Source organism: Tursiops truncatus, chromosome 12 (assembly GCF_011762595.2).
Source record: "Tursiops truncatus isolate mTurTru1 chromosome 12, mTurTru1.mat.Y, whole genome shotgun sequence".
NCBI classification, from domain to species: Eukaryota; Metazoa; Chordata; class Mammalia; order Artiodactyla; family Delphinidae; genus Tursiops; species Tursiops truncatus.
Genome location: NC_047045.1, coordinates 78649162 through 78668806, shown reverse-complemented (window position 1 = coordinate 78668806; position 19645 = coordinate 78649162). Strand labels below are relative to the sequence as shown.

At 39.9% G+C, this 19645-nt stretch overlaps 1 long non-coding RNA gene across 5 annotated transcripts in view; it reads left to right on the top strand.

The window, feature by feature from the left end:
* The window catches only part of LOC141276108 (uncharacterized), a 381052-nt gene that overhangs the window by 225319 nt on the left and 136088 nt on the right, over positions 1-19645 (top strand). For all 5 annotated transcript variants that reach the window (XR_012325058.1, XR_012325055.1, XR_012325054.1 and 2 more), the window contains 3 exons: positions 1626-1734; positions 3622-3745; positions 4769-4874. This is a non-coding gene — a long non-coding RNA (uncharacterized lncRNA). The remainder of the gene's footprint in view (positions 1-1625; positions 1735-3621; positions 3746-4768; positions 4875-19645) is intronic.

Sequence of the window (19645 nt, the reverse complement as noted above, 5' to 3'; positions counted from 1 at the left end):
GGGGGTCACAAATGGTTTTACTTCGTTTTTCTCTGTTTTGTTTATGTGTTTTGAATCTTTTAATAGTGAAGCGGTGTACTTCTAAAGTTAAAAAATTAAAAATTATTTGAAAGATTTGATTCTAACACGCTATCCTCTGTGCAGACTTCCCTAATGTTACTCTTCCCAGCACTCACTACCTACTTGCTTTGTTGCTCAGAGAACAGTCCAGGTTGTGCTCACATCTGTTCCCTGTGCTGGGCTGTAAACTCCTTGAGGACAGAGGCCATATCTTAGTCATCTTGTAGCCTGATATTTAGCCCAGTCTGGCCCTCAGTGAGTGCTCAGTAAATGTTTAATGAATGATTGAGACTGATTTTGTATTAAAGAAGAATAGAAGTAAGGCTCTTTCCTTGCTGGTACATATATGTGTGTGTATATATGTGCCTGTGCTCATAATGCTGGGCCCTGTTCTAGGCATGTTACATGCATTGTTTAGGAGGTAGATAATGGGATTGTTATTGCTGTTACATGGTGTAAATGGAGGCTTGAAGGTAAGATCTGCCTGTGGATTTGCTCTGAGTTGTATATGCCTTGCTCGAAAACCTCTGCTTTCCAATGCTATTACACTGTCTCCTGGGCCTCCACTGTAACCACACAGCACTTGGAAACAAATGCACTTCACGCAGCAAAGGCCTGGGATAGCAGCTGGGCTACTGAAGGAGGGAAGGGTGGTTCCAACAGGAGTGGAGACGCATTCAAAGCCAGAGCTGTGTTCCTGCCCCACGGTTTTGCTCAGAGCGGGCTCAGTGTGTGGAACCTGATGCAAGGTACCAGGTCAACACGTTGATTTGACACCATGTCTGTGTCTTAAGTTGGCTCTTGAAGGTGTGGGCCTGGCATTTCTAGTTCCTGAGCCCTGGGGAGAAAGGAAAACAAAAGCAAAGCGAACACATAAGCCTAGAATCTTCTGCTCTGATCCAATCTAAAATCCTTTATTACCTTGCCCTGAATCAGCAAAGTGCCTCTGTATATGAAAAAGAAAACATGGTGAGAACACAGATTTGCTCTTACCTTTCCACGTATTTGGGGTGTTGCTTGGGTCCCCCAAATCTAAGGATCCTGAGCAGCCCATCAGGAAGAGGCAAGTGGTTTCCATCTGGTGGGAAAAATAATGGTACTGGTGTTATTCCCACTCCCAGCAGCATCTATGCTGTCCCCTCGCCTGGTTACCTGTAGCGTGGCCAGCCATCCAGGTTTGCTGGGGACTGAGGGGTTTTCTGCAACTTGGGACTTTCAGTGTGAAGACTGGGATGGTTGGCCACCCACTACCTCCCTCCTATATAATCCATTAGGCAGCTCCTTCTTACCCTTTCCAACACACACACACACACATTACTCATACTACTTACTCTTCTCTCATTAAAAATTAATGCGTTACAAGAGGTTTGGAAAATAAGAAAGACAAAACACACACCCACATAATCCTACCATCATCCAGGGATAACTGCTATTAGCATTGTGATATATTTCCTTTCAGTTTTTTTTTTTTCTATATAGACAACCTTTCTGTGACTTACTTTCACATTTCATAGCTGCCTTCAATGCTCATTCCAACCAAATTATCTTCATAAAATTATTTGTAGGAGTGAGGACAGCCTTGGATGATTTATTTCATCCCATATTCCTGAGATACGACCCTGGACAGATGCCCAAGGTGTAACATACAAGAACTACCAAGGACTTCAGAATCAGGTAATTAAATCCTTAACAGAGGGTAGCAACCATTTTTGAGTTGATAGGTAAAGGAAAGCAAGAGAAGTTGCAGAATATTTTGCAGAGAACCACAACAGCCTTGGAATATTGCATCATGAGATTGCAGAGCTAATTCCATAATTATTATCAGTATATGAGTATTTCTTATATGAAAGAGAGGGATAAATTATTCCCTGTACCTCTAGTGAACAGTCAGACAAGAAGAAATGAGTCTTAAGCATAGTGTGAAGGATTTAGGCTAGATAATAAGAAAAGTTATTAACTACCTTAGTGGGTTAGAGAGAGTCTGAGAAATCTCTGAAAGTCTTTTAAAAACGATAGAGATTTTCCTATCAAGGAAGGATTAAGTGTGGGCCTGCCTAATGGAGAAGAATAAACAAAATGGCCTGTCAGAGTCTCAGCCAGCCTTCAAGTTCTATGGTTCTGTATATAGCAGAGAGCACTTAAAATACACGTCAAATTGATTTTCATTTCACATTTTCCTTCGAGAAACAAAGAAAAATAGATAGTGATATTTTTAAAGTTTGAGTTGGATTTTCATATGGTGACGGAGCAACGTGTTGCTCTGGGGTTGGGTAGAAACATTGGAGTGTGACGAAGTTGACTTTCATTATTTTTCCAAATTGCATTCTTGTTGCTTTTCCCTGAAACTTTAAAATAGGTTCATTTAGTTTAGTAAATGTCTTAGCTGGGATCTTAAGCCCTATTTGTATTTCAAGGGATTAAAGCCAATCTGCATGGCTTGCAACACCGCGGGTAACTTCTGGCTTTTGCTTCTTCACGCCTGTTATGTGGATCATTCTTAATCGTTCATGACGTTCAACCCAACACGCTTTATATTTTCTGCTGGTCTTTTCCTCTCCTGCACATTCATGCGAATAGTGTATTCGTGGTAAACATGGTCCATAGAGAAAGCATCCCTTTCTATGCGAATTGGCAGTTCAGGGGATAGCTGGGAGCTTACAATGTCACTGAAAGTCACACAAATCAATTGGCAAACGTTACTTTCTGTGATTATCTTGTTTTTGCACTTACATTTTTAATTTTGACAGTTTAAGTGTGTTTGGGGTTCACGGTAGTGAAAGGCCAAGTAGAATGTGGGGCAGGTCACTGCTGAGATTCCTGTTGCTTGGCTAATGAGGTTTTCTTTGGACTGTTGGTGTCATTTAATCTCATTAAGATTAAAGAGAGATACTTCAGAACAAAACAACTGAACAAATATTTACAGAGTGCCTGTGATGTACAAGGGATGTATTAGGTAGAGTAGGGGATAAAAATTAGAAGCACTTGCTTTCAAGAGCTTTACTATCTAATAAACAAGAAGATAAATAGGGGTAAAATAAGAATATAGACCACATAGGAAAAGGTGCCACAAAGCGGACATAATTGAATGACAGTTGAATTATTCAGGTGAAGATGACTTGCATTTGGAAAGAAAACTGTGTCAGGCTCCTTTCCTTCAGGTTATAAGCTCTAGGTTGGTCTCAAAGGCCTTGGCTAAACAGAAGAGAGGCCTTTCAAGATAGCAAGTTAATGTGTGTAAAGGCTGCCTAGGAGAAAGCAAAAGGTATGTTAAGGAACCAAAGAAGATATTTTGGTTGGAAAGGAAACTTGGAACAGGAGAATAGTGGGAATGTTTGGAGACCGATTCTTAGCTAATACTAAGTGAATTCATTTTCTATTGCTTTGTAACAAACTCCTGCAAATTTAAGAGCTTAAGACAGTACCCATTTACTATCTCGTAATTCTGTAGGTCAATAGTCTGGGTAGGTGCAACTAGATTCTCTGCTTAGAGTCTCACAAAACCAAAATCAAGGGGCTAGGAGGGCTAAGCTGGAGATTCTGGAAAGAATGCTTCTGTTGCAGGAGGACGGGGCAAGAGAAGGCAGTCATGTCCCACGTCTTGGGCGAGTCCCTGGAACAGGCCACCAAGTGAGGGTCCTTGGCTTCACCAGGGAAGAATTCAAGAGGGAGCCAGAGTAAAGTGAAAGTGAGTTTATTTAGAGAGATGCACACTTCATAGGCAGAATGCGCTCTGTCTCAGAAGGGGTATGGGGTGGTTAGTTTTTATGGGTTGGGTAATTTCATACGCTAACAAGTGAGAGGATTATTGCAACTATTTTGGGGAAGGGGCAGGGATTTCCAAGAAGTGGGCCACCACCCACTTCTTGGCCTTTTATGGTCAGCCTCGGAATTGTCATGGCACCTATGGGTGTGTCATTTAGCATGCTCATGTGTTACAAGGAGCGTATAATGAGGCTCAAGGTCTACACCGTCTTGGGCCTAGTTGGTTTTAAGCAGTTTTTGTCATATCCTCAATGGCTGTGTCATTCCTTTAACGGTTGTGCCCTGACCCCTTCCCTCCTGTCTCACTTCCAAGCTCATTTAGACTGTTGGCAGAATTCAGGCCCTTGTGGTTGCAGGAGTGAAATCCTTGTTTTCTTGCTAGCTGCTGACCTGGTACCACTCTCAGCTCCTGGGCGGCACACTCACATCCTTGCCTCACCGTTCCTTCCATCTCAGCAATGGACAACCTCCCTCATGTCGAATCCTTCCCCCTCTTCTAATCTCCCTTACTTCCTTTTCTGCCACCAGCTGGAGAAAACACTTTGTTTTTAAAGATCTCACATGATTAGTTGAGGCTCTCCCACATAATCTCCTTTTTGGTTAATTCAAGACCAGCTGCTTAGTTACTTTAATTACATGTGCAAAATCTCTTTTCTCCCTGTGCGGTAACAATCACATTCACAGCACAAGTAGGTGACGACCGTGGGGGTCCACTTAGCACCCTGCCTCCCATACCCGGCCTCTAACATGCTGCTGCCCTGTCCCCTTCTGTTGGCTCAGAGCTCAAATGTGTGAGAAAAAAGTGCCGAGTTTAAATAGTGGCAGAAATATGGCGCGATTTGGCACTCCTGTCAACTCTGTTTTATTTTCAGTCAACTATCCTTTCAAGGAGGAAAAATGAACATGTAAGGAAAGTTCTTAGCTAGCCTTTCATTTATCTTTCAAGGTTATAAGCATGTGAAAGCCTTCCTTATGCCCATGAAGACTTTGGCAGCATTACTGACTTGACCTAGATGGGAAGACTTCAAAGAGTAAGAAAAATTCCACTGAGGGTGTGTATACTATTCATAAATCCTTTTCTTCTTTCCCTGGCCCGGGTATCCTTATATCTGTTACATTTTTAAAGCATCGTGTCATTCCACAAAAAGTACAAAATCCTATTTCAAGGGATAGGCAGTAGAACTGGTGGCAGAATTCAGTTAAGCAAAAATAACTCTAAATGTTTATAAGTAAAGTTTACCATGCTAATGGTATTCTCTGTTCCAACATGGCTGTAACATGTTGAATCATTCAGGGAAGAAAATGTTTATTTATGTCTCTCCCACTGAGTCATTGCATCCACTCTGAAGTTGGACAGTCATCCGAGTGGGCAGAGGAGAAGGGGAAGGCTGGGTATATAGTGCAAAAGAACAGGGAAATATTTTCTTGTAAGATATCCTTGGAGTCATTTGCTAATGCAGTGTCCCCAGTTGCATGCAAACAGGATAAATATTGCCAGCTAACACGTTCATAGCGTCCCCTGCTAGCTCTGGGCAGAGCACAGTGCAAAATGTTGCTGGGATTTTTCTAAATCGCTTAAGTCCTTTTACACTATGAAAGTAGCTCTTTCCCTCCACAGTGTTGCTTAACTTCATTTAGGAAGAGTGTTAAGACCTTTCTCATAATCTATGAATCCCATGCTAATGGATGAATGAAAATATTGTTATCACCTTCCATTGACAGAGGAGTCCATTGTTACAGTGGAGAAGAGTGTTAATCCTTTTGTAATTAATGCCTTATTGGGGTCTGCACAGGTCAAGGATATAGTTGGATTTTGGTAAATTAACTTTGAAGTTCTTTCCTTAACCCCCATTTTTCTTTTATCTTGAAAAATAACCATGCATATAACTTTGTTCTTTTTCTTTTACCAATGATATAAGATGTAGTTTATATGCTGAAATGAAACTAAACTGGACAAAAGGTGAATATGAAGGACATGTGGCTCTTCATATAACACTTGCTAACAAAACATGCAGGAAAACCTAACGCAGAGAAACAAGTATGCTTATGTGGTAAAGGTTAACATGAGTATAATAACTTGAAATTTTTATACTGGCCTTTCCAAAAGTGATCAGGAAGAATATTTCTTCTAAATGCTGTCACTGACAACGTCTTAAACCTAAGTGGAAGCTAAAACTTAATATATTGAGTAACGAGCTCATCAGTCCATGAATATTTCTTAAGGACTGTGTGACATGGGAGAAAAATATAAAACGTCATTTTGCCTCTTGGTTGCAACATGCAGTTGGAGGGACATGAAACCAGTAAAGAGCTTAATGGTGTGTTTCATTCCATGAGTGCTAAGCGTGGCTCTGACGTGAGAAGCAGGTGTCTGGGAAGATGCCCAGGAGGAGTCAGGCTCACTGAGGAGTAGAATCTGGGTAGGTGGCGACCATATAAGGTGGGCTTAGCAGCCTGGAGAATGGCAAGAGCAAAGGCACAATCACAATAGCTTTGTTACAGTTGATGACCTTGTATGTATGTGTATAGATGGCACACAAAATAGTGATGACCACTGTGGGCTTTGCATCCAGGCAGAGGTTGGTTTAAATCCAGCACCATCACTTACGAAATGGACTTGGACAAGTTATTTAATCACTGGCCTTCAGTTTCCCATCTGTAGAATGAGAATGAAACTAGTGATTACCTAAAGGTTGTAAAGAGGCTTGAATGAGAAGATGTCTAGAAAGCACTTTGAATGTATCTGGCACGTAGTAAATATTCAATATCATTTAGCTTATTATTGTTCGCTTTTATGTAAAAATAGTTATGGGAACGATCAACCAAGAGCTCCAGTTAGCTCGTGAATAGAGTAAAAATATCCAACAGCTACTGAATGTTTACTACATGCCAGGCGTTCTTTGGGAGTACTTGACATGTATTATCTTATTTTCTACTCATACCAGTGCTCTGGGGTAGGTAGTATTATTCTCCCCATGTTACCTATGGGGAAAGTCAAGCAAGAAGAGGTGTGGTAACGTGTGCCAAGTCACACAGTTTGTAAGAGACAGAGCTGGGATTTCCACCCAGGCAGTCTGGTGCTGGTATCTGGCATTTGGTCACCATCCTGTGCCACCCAGGACTCCAACTCCATAATCAAGGCTGTTAACCCAACTATGATTCTACTGCTTGTCAAGGAGGAGGGAGGCTACCAGTCATCAATCTCCCAGTCTACAGTGAGTGTACTGAGCATGCCCCGTTGTGGTGCACCAGCCTCAACCTCAGACAGAAGATGGCAGGATGCTCAAAGTTGTTTCTACTAAAGATGTCTATCCTTTATTAATTATGCCAGTAAGTTGTAATGGCTTCAAGCACCTTTAAGAATTATGTAGTTTGTTGCAGAATAAGAAGTTATCTTAGGAGATATAGAATTTTCTCTGATAAAAATTTAAAAGAACTTTTAAAAAGAGCAGTGGAGGGAATAGTGTAATATACACTGATTCTACGAAGCTCATGAATCTGTCTGTTGTTCTATTGCTGCTCTTAGAAGAGTTTCAGCAGCCAATTAAAGGACATATATGCTGAGCATTTACCACATGCCAGCTACTCAGAAAGGCAATGCGGTCTCTGATTCTTAAGGAGTGGCCCATCTAGTTGAATGCACAGCCTGCTAGAAGAGACCTTGGCGTATGGGTTACACGAAGACCCAGAACTGACGCACAGGTCCATGCCTTACTAGCTGTGTTACTCAAACTTTGAAGGAACTTTGGTTTCCTTATTGGTAAAATGGGGATAATACCGTCTACTTTCCAGTGTTGTTAGAACTGAATAAACTAAGGTTATATCTGCGAAGCACCTAGCATCATACCTGGAAAGTAGCTGGTTCTTCTTAAATGGTATCTGTTATGATTATGATTAATATTGTTTTGACATCCATGCATAATCAGCCATTACAAATATATCAAACTAGAGGTGCAAACAATAACTGTGTTAGGTTCAGAGGGGCAAGAGGGATGGGATGGAGTGTTTGGAAGTGATTTTCTGAAAGAGATGGAGTTTCAGTTACTGAAACATTAATTCAGTTGAATTAATGTTTTCCTGTGGTTTCTAAACGAATCCCTAATTTGTTAGGAGTAAAAGTGTCCTGAGGGCAAAGGCATTTGGGTACCACTAGCTAAAAAGGTGAAATGGGTTTCTTCACTGTGTGATTTCTCAGAGCCTTTTTATGACAAATACATGATAATTCTCCAAAAGGGAAACTCAATACGCTGTGTTTCTCAAGTGTATTTACATTTAACTCTTTGTTCTGTCACGGAGCTCCCCTGGGCTGGGTGGTGGAGCAGACTCTGGGAAAGGTGCAGCGGGACCATGGCTGGAGGATGGACAGGCAGGCTTCTGGATGGAAGTGGGGCAAGGGCATGGAAGGAGTAGAGGCAGGGGTGTTGTGGTCCGCCAGGGGAGGGAGGTCAGGCTGCAAGGGTAGGTTGGGGACTGTTTTGCCAAAATGGGGGATGAGTGGAGGGTTTGTTGTTTGTTTTGTTTTCAGAAGCTTTGTTCTTTTAAGGAAGAGTAATCTGACAGCATGGTCCAGGATGCTCAGGATGGGCTGAGCCTGCAGCAGGAAGGCCTGTCAGAAGGTTTTCTGCTAGTGTAAGCATGAGATGACCAGGTTCTTCCCACCCTTGTCTTTCTGTTACGAAGTCTCAGTTGATGGCGGCGTGGTGACTGCTTTGCTTGGGCCCCATCACTGCCAAGTGTCTGGCTTCATCAAGGGCACGCAGCATTTGTACCAGGTCTCCAAGGCAACGCTTTCATTAACTCATGGATATGCCTTCTAACATTTCTGTTGCTCTAAGTCTGCCTTTTTCTTCAAAATCGTTTAAAAAGAACATTTAAACATGTGGAGACATTCACTGTTAAGTACAGCTTCTTTCACAGCTGGCCGATCTAAAACTTGCAGAAATCACAGCCCTTTATGGTACATTTCATGTTTGCGTGTCTGTCATTTGAAATGCCTCCCAGAATATATTGGCAGCTGCCCAAGGCGTGCACAAATGGGATGGCCTACCAGGCTTCGTGGCCTTTTCCCTTTGAATTATCAAAGAAACAAAATCAGAGTTTTTTTGGTGTGAATGAGAATGAAAAAAATAACTGGAGAAAGAGCTGATAAATCATAGTTTACAATTGCTGGAAATCCCAGCTAAGAAGGACGCAAGTACTGTCTGGTGACCTGCATGGAAAGAAATATTATTGCTCTTTTGGAATCCTCTCTCTCTCTCTCTGTCTCTCTGTCTCTCTGTCTCTCTCTGTCTCTCTCTCTCTGTCTGTCTCTTGATGTTTCTCTCTTCTCTCCGTCCTTATGTTATTGGGATTAGCAGGTCAATGCCTGGTGAGTAATAGATGTGGATGAGCTCCCCATCTTCTCCCTTACTTCTTCATTCACTTTGACCTTGACCTGGAAGATATCCTTCCACTAGGCAGGAATTTGCAGCAAAAGTGTGCTTGGCAACAGCAACAGTTTGAACACTTGGCTGTTTGGTGTGAATTGCTTTTTAAAAAATACACAGAGAATAATTTACTTATATTTCCTTGTTTAACAAGTGAAGGGTGAAATAAAGGAGCTCTTCATCCATATAGAGGTTGAAAAACAAAACAACAACAACAAATTCTAACCACCTTACAGCCAACAGCTCCCCAATGAATGTCATGTGCGTGTATAGCAAAAGTGGTCAGTAACAACGTAGCAGAAGGCAGTTCAGGTCACAAATCCAGAACAGGAAATATATTTTCATCTTGTTATTTATGACCCAGCCTTAAAGGAAAACAGATGGTAGTACTTTCAGAGCTGTTTTGCTCTTGTTTCAAATGGCTAATTCAAATCAAACATGGGATTCTATTCTTAGTCAAGGCAGCTGCTGCATTGTCTGAACTGGGCTGTTTTCCTCAACCACACCTCCTCCCCTGAACAGAGTAGCCAGAGAAGACCACAGCGACGTCCCCATCACCCAGCAGCCCTAAGAGCACTGCATCTGCCTGCAGCAGAATTGCATATAGTGGGCTGACACCACTTCAAATAAACTGTGTCTGCATTTTGAGTATAATCCACAACTTCCACACCCTGCACTCGTGCAGTTCATCCTGTCAAAAGCATAATTTGCCCTTTAAAAGCAATGATTTATTCCAATTTTAGAGCAGAGTGACCTCTCAGGGACTCCTTTAGGGCGGGGAAGATTGCAGAGATGGGAATAGAAGTCCAAGAGGGCCAAGAGAGGAAATAGAATGTGAGATGTTCCCACAAGATGAAGGAAGAGGCAGATCCCGTGAAGTGCCTTCTCCCTGGGTGGCCATATTGCCCTGTTGCCTTCCTTTAGCCAAAGGCTCTATTTATGAGACTCACAGGCAAGCAGCTGAAAAGTACATGTTTGAATTAGCCACTCTCTTAAAAAATCAATTTTTGAAAACAAAGTAATATATGTACATCATTTAAAAAATACACCACTTCACATTCTTTGGTTTTCTTTCTCCACTCTCTGAGAGAAGTTCCTTGGTTTAAACCTTCCGCGGAAACCCCCTCCCTGCCATCCCACAGCCCAGAGGCAATCACTTTAAATTCTTCTGGCTGTTAACTTCAGGCATTTATCTCCAGATTTCTAAGAAATACTCTTATATTGTTGGTTCTTTAATTTTAGACAATATCTCTTAAAGTTCTCCAGTGATAGTTGAGGATTTACCCTCCCAGAACTTCCTTAGAACTTACCCATTCTCCCAATTGAGTTATAGTAGATTTTTTGGTTAATTATCTGACAGTTTTTGTATTATTACGAGTAAGTAACTATTTTTCATTGTCAAAACATATGGCACAGTATTATCAGACTTCCTTTCTTGTATAACTTTTTGTTTTTCATGCAGTTAATTATTGGGCAATTTAAGTTTGCTTATCTTTATGTTCTTTTTTAACTTTTTTCTTTGGGATAAAAACTTGTCAAATGAATAACTATAATATTTTTCAAATAATCAAGCATGTCCAGTAATCTATTAGCACACTTCCACTCCCTTATCCCCCCTCTCTTCTGGAAACCGTCCCTCTCCCTCTTTCCTCTTGTTCTGATCTATTTACTGGCAAGGTCTTTTGAACAAGGCTTAATCTAGGACTTTTTGTTATTTTTACTCTGTGTTGGCTCCTTTCCCCGAGATTCCATGTCCTATGATAGCATCTTAAACACAGATGTATGGGAAGTAAAACTTCTGATTCCTTGCATTCCTGAATCTATTGTTATTTTACCCTCACATTATACATATAATAGTTTGACATGGCAGAGACAACAAGAAACTAAGATTAATGAACTTGAAGACATACCAGTAGAAACCTAAAACTATAAAACTTCTATTAGAAAACATAGGAGGAAATCTTTATGATCTTGGTTAGTCAAAAATTTCTGAGATATATCACTAAAAGCATGATCCATTTAAAAACTCAATTTTACCAAAATAAAAAACTTTGGCTCTTTCATAAGAGTAGAAAAAGGCAAGTCACAGACTGGAAGAAAAAATTTGCAAAACATGTATCTGGTAAAGAACCTGTAAGCAGAATATATTGTTAAATTAATTAAACAAGGAGGCCATTAATCTGAGTTGGTTCTAATGCCTTAAGCAGCCTACGTAAGCAAACCAAAGCCTAAACCTATAAATGCCCCAAGATTAAGAAATCAACACCTAAGGACTACCAGTTACAAACCAACGAGCCTTTTCCAAATAAGACAAACGCTTAAGCTACAGTCACTCAATTTCACTGCTTTGCTTCTGCTCTTTCTCTATTAAGTCTTTCCCCTTGCTCCTGTTGGTGGAACACTCCTAAGCACTTCTGGTTTGGCATTGCCTGATTCAAATAGATTTTTGCTCAGATAAACCCTTAAAATTTTTAATATCCCTCAGTTTATCTTTTAACTGTCCTGGTGCCAGAAGTGGAGACCCCTGATGGCCTCCAGGAGCAAAAAGCAATGAGCAGGCATAAGGTAGCCCCTGAGCCCTTTGTGCTCACTGCTTTCTTGCTGTCTCTGGAGATCACAGGTAAGTGCTTTTCAGATATTTGTGTTACTGAACCAAGTTCGTGTACCCGATGCCCAGTGAGGCCAAACAGACTGAAGCATCAGAGTTTGGAGCAGAGAAAAGTTTCTTGTAGGGCAATGCAAGGAGAACAGGTGGCTTGTGCTCAAAACCCCTGAACTCCTGGATGGTTTTGGGGGAGAAGCTGTTATAGGCAAAATTTGGAGTGGGGCTGCAAGGTGTGTGGCTTTCTTCTCATTGGTTGGTGGTGAGGTAACAGGGCAGTGCTCCAGGAATCTTGCATTCAGCCTGAAGTTACTGTCCTCCACCTGGATGGGGGCCTTAGTTCCTACAGAAGAACTGAAAGATATTGTTATGTATTTTCCTTGAGGAGGACCCAGGACCCTGCCCCAAGGCTGCACTAGTGTTTCTTGACTGTTCCTCCCTTGTTCCTGCATATTCCCTCCCTTCCCTGATTAGCAGCTGTTTGAATCCCTTTGGAGCTCAGGGAAGGTCAAGGAGGCTGAAGACTTTTCCCTGCAAATAAGAAACGGGGGACACAGAAACGATTCGTGCCCAGGAGGGCCACACAGGGTCACTTGGCTTCACTTGAGCTTCACAGTTTTTGTGCTCTGAGCTCTCAGACTTTATATGAACATTTCTTTTTCTGGACTATATCTGAGATTGAGCTGAGTCTGACTTAAAATGTGCTGGGTCCAGTGTGAGACCTCAGGTAACTAAAATGTTGTTTCAAGTGGGGCAAATAAGAGAGAAAATGGGTTACTCTGAGTCCAAAGAGTCTGGGACTCCTCCACCTGGGACTCTGGCTAACCATCTATATAAAAATTATGGGCCCAGACCTGTCTGTCTGAACCTTACTGAAGGTAATTACAGTAGCCGCAGTGGGAAACTTTTAGCCTAGATAAGCTTATCAATTTACTTGGTGCTCTAGAGAAAAAGCGATCTTGGAGCCACGAATTTAATGTAGAGGGTAGAGAGAAAGATATTTTTTCTCCTGTATGGTTTCTGGTGACCAGGATGGGACCTGCTGAGACATTCTGCTCACTCTGGAGCTTGCAGATGGAATCCTAGGAAAACTGGCAGAAGCTGGAGAAGGGTGAGAATTCTTATCAAAGCCAGCTTTTTCAAATTTCTGTCTGTAGCGCGTGGTTGAGAGAGGAAGGTAAAATTTCATGCTCTCCCTTCCTTTTCAAATTCAGACACTTGTGAATTTGGTTTTGGGGTACCCACTGGTTATAGATCCTTTCCCTCCCAGGGACAGCTAGTTTTTTCTCTTTGTATTGCTTTGTGTCCTGAGAACTTGGCTTCACTTCTGCCATTTGTGGTTGGTGTCCTGCGGATGCTGCCAGTCTCATGGGAACTGACTAACTCTTACTTTCTTTTGGTTATCTTTGGCAGTGGTTCTCGATCTTGGGAAGCCTGCATCTTTTGCACTTTCTTAAGGGATGGCTCTTGTATCCATGATTAAGCCATAAAAGGCTTATTTGTTTTGGTTTTGAGTCACTTGACTTGATAGGTATACCTTTGGTTTAAAGGAAAAAAAAAAAAAGAAAAAGAAAGAAGTTCAGTACTGCATTACTGCCAGGAATATTTACTGTTTGTCCCAGCTAAAACCTGATAATAAGATATTTGAAAGATTTTTTTTTTTTTTTTTTGCGGTACACGGGCCTCTCACTGTTGTGGCCTCTCCCGTTGCAGAGCACAGGCTCCGGCCACGCAGGCTCAGTGGCCATGGCTCACGGGCCCAGCCGCTCCACGGCATGTGGGATCTTCCCGGACCAGGGCACAAACCGGTGTCCCCTGCATCGGCAGGCAGACTCTCAACCACTGCGCCACCAGGGAAGCCCTTGAAAGATTTTTTAAAAAATGGATTCTATGGTTGGAAGTTGGGCAAATTGGAAACTGATATTCACAGCTTGATAGAAACTTTTTAAAAGGCCTTTCCCCCTAAGTTAATATGAAATTACATACCCACAGGGAAAGAAAACATTCTGAAACCACTGTGGAAGAATTTACTGAAACATTCCAAAGGCACATAACTCTAAATCTAGAACATAGGAATCTTTTGATTTCCATTTCAGTAGGAAATCTTATATATATATATATATATATATATATATATATATATATATATATATATATATTTATATATATATATATATTTATATTTATATATAAGCAAATTGAAGATAATATAGTTGGGTGGGTGGGTCAATTCCTTGATATCATCCAGGTTGCAACTCAATTCTTTGAGGAATTAAAAACAATCGTACTTGTCTTACAAATCGAGTCTTTACAAGAACAGAAATGTGGCTCTAGGAGCAATTCAAAGCTAACCTATCCTTTTTACCATTCCCCAAACCTCCCCTATTCATCTCAAAGGCTTGCAGTGTAAAAGATCTTGACTTAGGAAACAAAAGTCCTTTTTGGAGGAACTTACATCCTTTCTCCATGCCTTTGAGATGTAAATGTTCTACCAGGTCTTCTCTAAGAACCAAGAACCATTTCTTCCAAACGCAAACTTCAGTGAGGTAATTCTTATCAGAAGGAAAAAAAAAGAAGCTGTTTGGAAACTAGGTGAATAAAAAATGTTAAAAGTCTTCTCCACAAATGTTAGTATAAAGCTTAAGCCATCTGAGCAGGAAACCTCAACTTATTTTCATCTGCCAGAAACACAATTCGGATCCAACTGTTCTTTTATACACTAGTGAGTTTTGCATTATTGTACCTGTCTCATGCCTAAAATTTTGAAATGAAAGCCGTAAGATCCCTGTTTGAGTCTGTCTATATGTTTATGTGTGTCTCTCTCTATATGTTAGAGATGTGTGATTTTTCTACCTGTGGATGGTGTTGCCAACATTTGAAAAGAGCTCTATTCAGTTGGCTTAAGGAAAAGTAAGCACTTATATAAATTAAGTATTCCCTCAGAAATATAGAAACTAACTCAGATGTTTTTCAAGTTCTCATGATTTGGAATAATCTTCGACAAATAAAAACTAGTTTAAGTTTGTTGCTTTAATTAAAATAGGCATGTCTTCAGACTTACCAAGATTATATATAATGCAGACACGTGACTTTTATTCTACTTGGATTTACCAAAAGTCAGATAAGCTCATGTTATCTGTTACAAAATTTGTCAGCAAGAAAAATAACTTATGATGATGGTTAGCTGTTTAATATCTCGTGAAATTTTTATGAGTAAGCTAAACATAACTGTTAAGAACAAGAAATTTAAATAGATGTAAATAAGATAAAAGTTTATTAGAAAACTTTTCAACAATAATTATGTTTTATGGTATGTTTACTTAAAAATCGTTTCCAAAGTCTTTTTGGTAACTTGAAACCTTAATGTTACACTAAGTTAAGTGAAATAAAGCATATTCATGGAATATCTAGATTATTGCCAAATAAGATAAAATACTGAAACATTAATTACTGAACATACGTTTATCTACTTTTGGTGTTTTATTAGAGGAACTTAAGATATTTGGGTTTATTCTTAAACATGTCTTGTGCCACATTGAAAATTTTACGAAAATTTTACCACAAGGAAGAATATATTTCTAGAATTTAAAAAGTGTATTTATAGGGCTTCCCTGGTGGCGCAGTGGTTGAGAGTCCACCTGCCGACGCAGGGGGCATGGGTTCGTGCCTCGGTCCGGGAAGATCCCACATGCCATGGAGTGGCGGGCGCCCGTGAGCCATGGCCACTGAGCCTGTACGTCCGGAGCCTGTGCTCCGCAGCGGGAGAGGCCACAACAGTGAGAGGCCCGCGTACCACACACACACACACACACACACACACGAAAAGAATGTAAAATACATAGGATAATAGTGTAACAGACAGTCCCCACAATTGTTTACTTCTTAGTTTTCACTAAGAAATTAAGGTTTCTGAGGGTTAAGAATTCTAATCAATATATGTAATTAAAACTTCTAGAAATAATAAGGATGAAAGGAAATACTATGTATGAAAAGTAGGTAAGAAAAGTAGAATGTGATTTTTGGATAAGCCAAGGTATAAACAGCATGGTTTTTGTTATTGTTGTTAAGGGAAAAAATAGTTTTGCCCTAAGTAGAATGACTGGTTGTTCCAGAATGAGAAAGAGGAAAAAATATAGGCCAATACCTGAATGAATATTAAAAAGTTGTAGAAAGTTGATGGAAAAGGAATCCTGGGAAAGAAATTTTTTTTTTGAGTTTTATTTTATTTATTTTTTTATACGGGAAAGAAATTTTATGTGTGGTCAAGATGACTAAGATTGGAATGGATTTATTTAAATGTTTAAAGAATGAGTCTTAATATAAAAATATCCTGGTGCAAAATTAGAATTTGGTTGTCTCTGTGTTGAAAGGACAAAGTGTTTTGGGCTATTGGTCTGCTGTTGCCAAGTGAGTGTGAAAGGGTTTTTCTTTACCCTTTGAGTAGTCTGCTTGAAAAGCATAGATTTTGTGTCTTACCAAAATAATTTCTTAGGCTTCATGCTGTCTTTATCAAGTCTTTGATCTCTTGGGAGAGCTGAGTTTCTCAATATTAAAAGAGAAAAGTTTTTTTTTAAACAACTATATAACCTTCTGTATTTGCCTTTAAAGTCTTCTCTTATCACTTTGGTTAAATAGATAATTAAGTATTATTTCATAATGATCTGTGATTTTAGTTAATCAAATATTTAAACCTTTTGCCATTTTGACAACTTCCCCAAATAAAATTCTAAATGGAGTCTTTTTGACAACAAACTAACTTTGAGATTTCCCAGAGGGTCCCTGGGAAATCTCAAGGATTTGTGTCTCACCTTGTGAAAGAGAGATATTGAACTACTTAGGTTTCTTTGGTATGTTAAATTATGGGGGAATCATTGTCACATAAGAAGTGATGGTAAACCTTAGGTTATATGTGTATGGATATATGTTACTAATATAGATATTCCAGAAATTGTTTGCAGTTCATAGAAATTTGCCTATACTCTTGTTGTTCAATTATTATCTTAAATTATTGTTTGCTACAGAAATAACTGTACTTCCATATCAAACTCTCATCAGATGTATAACCATGCCTCTTTTTTCAAAGTTTTTTTGTAGACAGTTATTGTTTTACTTTGATGCTTTTACAGAAGTGCTTTGTTTTCAGAGAGATTTATTGAAAGGACTCTGATAAATACTCTAGATTATAGGTTTCTGAATACTTTATGATCATATGGCTGAACTGGGTAATAATTTCTAGAACCCTAAAGGAAAAGCTGGATTCAAGCAGAACAAGAATTAATAACATGGATTGACTGAATGGATAAGGATGATTATAAGTTTTTATGACATTTTGTTAGAAAGATTGCTGGTTCTTTAATGTTTTGGTTTTCTAGGTTTAAGGAAACCTTTTTCTCTTTCTCTTACTCTATCTATGACTTATGGTAGTTCGGCAAAATAAACTTTTGTAAACAGAATTGAAACATTTATTGGGTTGGCCAAAAAGTAACATCTTACAGAAAAAACCTGAACAAACTTTTTGGCCAACCCAATATTTTTTTTCTCCCTACCTGATCCCTCCAGAATTCAGAAAGTTATTGAATATTTTTATTTTCAGGATAATATAGTTATTTTCATAAGTTTAATAGGAATCTGTTTTCCTTATAACAGGACACAATTAGAAACAATTAGAAACATTGTTACATTACCAAGGCTTTGACTGGAATGTCACCTCTGTGAATGATGTGCATAAAATCACATATGACCAGATAGTTTAAAGGAGCTAAGGTTGACTTTCTGGAACCAATAAAGCCCCTTGGAAAACTAGCTTACAGAATTCCAAGCCTTACCAAGTGAGGAAGAAAGGTCACTTCCTGGAAGCCCTAGAACTCTCAGGATATTTTGGGGACCTTGAGAAGAGAGGAATTAACCCAAAACTATAGGTATTACAGGCAGTCTGATGGTGAGTTCATGGCTTGGCTTCTTAGCCTCGAGAAGTTTTAAAAGTCCAATTTGAGATTCCTTATGAAAAGTTCCAGCAAAGATGATTTAAACAAAGTCTATAGGGTCAATCACTATTTTTGCTGCACTATGTAAATAATCAGGCCAAGTTAATGATACATGACTTATTTTGGAAACAAATTAGTCTTACTATGAATATCTTTGATAGAGTTGAGGGTGATTGTAGAGAGAAGAAAATTTTGTTTCAGTAGGAAACTGTAGCACAGTCTTGTGGATATTAAATTCTAGTCCTATTAATTATCTTTGAGGTTTTGTTATATACCTGTAAACCAAACTGGATCCTGAATTCTTCTAGTTTCCTCAAATATCTGGCTATGACTCTCCAAACTAATGTTTCTGATTTTCTCCCACCCTTCTAATTTGGAATCTAAGAATAAAGTTTGCCCTTGAACCTTTTTGGAAGAAGCTGTACCAGGTCTTCCTCACTACCCCTGCAGTCAAACTTCAGGGTCTTGAACCTTGTGTCTACATCTCCCAATTACAAAGGGCTTCTCTAGACTCTTGGAATTTTATACCAGCTAGAGATCTAATATTAAAACTGACTAGGGAGGTTCTTCCTCAGAAGCAGATGGCATCTTAAGGTAGACAGCTCTCTGAAGATCACAGAGCAAGATTTTCATCTTCAATATGAAACCTTTATTCCTTTTGCCTTTTCCCAATGTGCTTTTTCTCTTTGTTAATGCTTGGGAAGAAAACACACCTTAACTCTGAATTATCACTGAATCTACTGCTAAGGCCATGTCTGTACAACAAAAGTCACTCAACTTTCTTGCTAAGATGGTTTTAGATAATAGGATTGCTTTAGCTTACTTATTGGCTGAACAAGGAGGAGTCTGTGAGGTGGCAGATACCTACTGCTGTCCCTGGATCAACACCTCTGGTATTGTAGCAAAATACAAGAAATTAACAAACACACCACTTGGCTAAATCGGTTTGATGTCCCTTCAGGTACATTCCCTGATTTATTTGATAAGGAGCAGGTCTGGTTCATATGAGTCCTGGCTAAGGAGCATAATTTAGCCTGTTGGTTTTATCCTCCTGTTAGTCATCACTGTAGTCTCTCTGGTGCACGGTAGTCTCTCAAGGGTCTTAAGTACCCATTTGCAGCCATCAGCAGTGAATCAGACGGTCTCTCTGTGCTTGGAGAAACAGAAACAAGATGAACAACAAAGACAGTTTTTCCATGAATCTGACATTATAACCTTCGAGTTTCATGATGATACAAAAACAACTTAAGGGCTTCCCTGGTGGCGCAGTGATTGAGAGTCCGCCTGCCGATGTAAGGGACACGAGTGCGTGCCCCGGTGCGGGAAGATCCCATGTGCCATGGAGCGGCTGGGCCCATGAGCCATGGCCGCTGAATCTGCGCGTTTGGAGCCTGTGCTCCACAACGAGAGAGACCACGGCAGTGGGAGGCCTGCGTACCACAAAAAAAAAAACAAAAAAACTTAACTTTGATGGTGACTGAGAGTGGTGCTAATAACAGATTTTTGGTCAATTTCTCATGTATGCAAGGATGTCCAAAATGGGGGAATTATTAAATAAAATAAACAAGGAGGCCATTAGACTGAGGTGCTTCTAATACCTTAGTGGCCTATGTAAGCAAATCAGAACCTAAGCCTACAAATGCCTCAAGGTTAAGAAATAAAAACCTAAGGACTACCAACCAACCAGACTTTTCAAAATAAGGCAAACACTTAACCTGTAGCCAATCAAATAATTTCCTTGCTTTGATTCTGCATCTTCTCTATAAAAGCCTTTCCTCTAGTTCCTGCAGGGGGAGTGCTCCTAACCACTT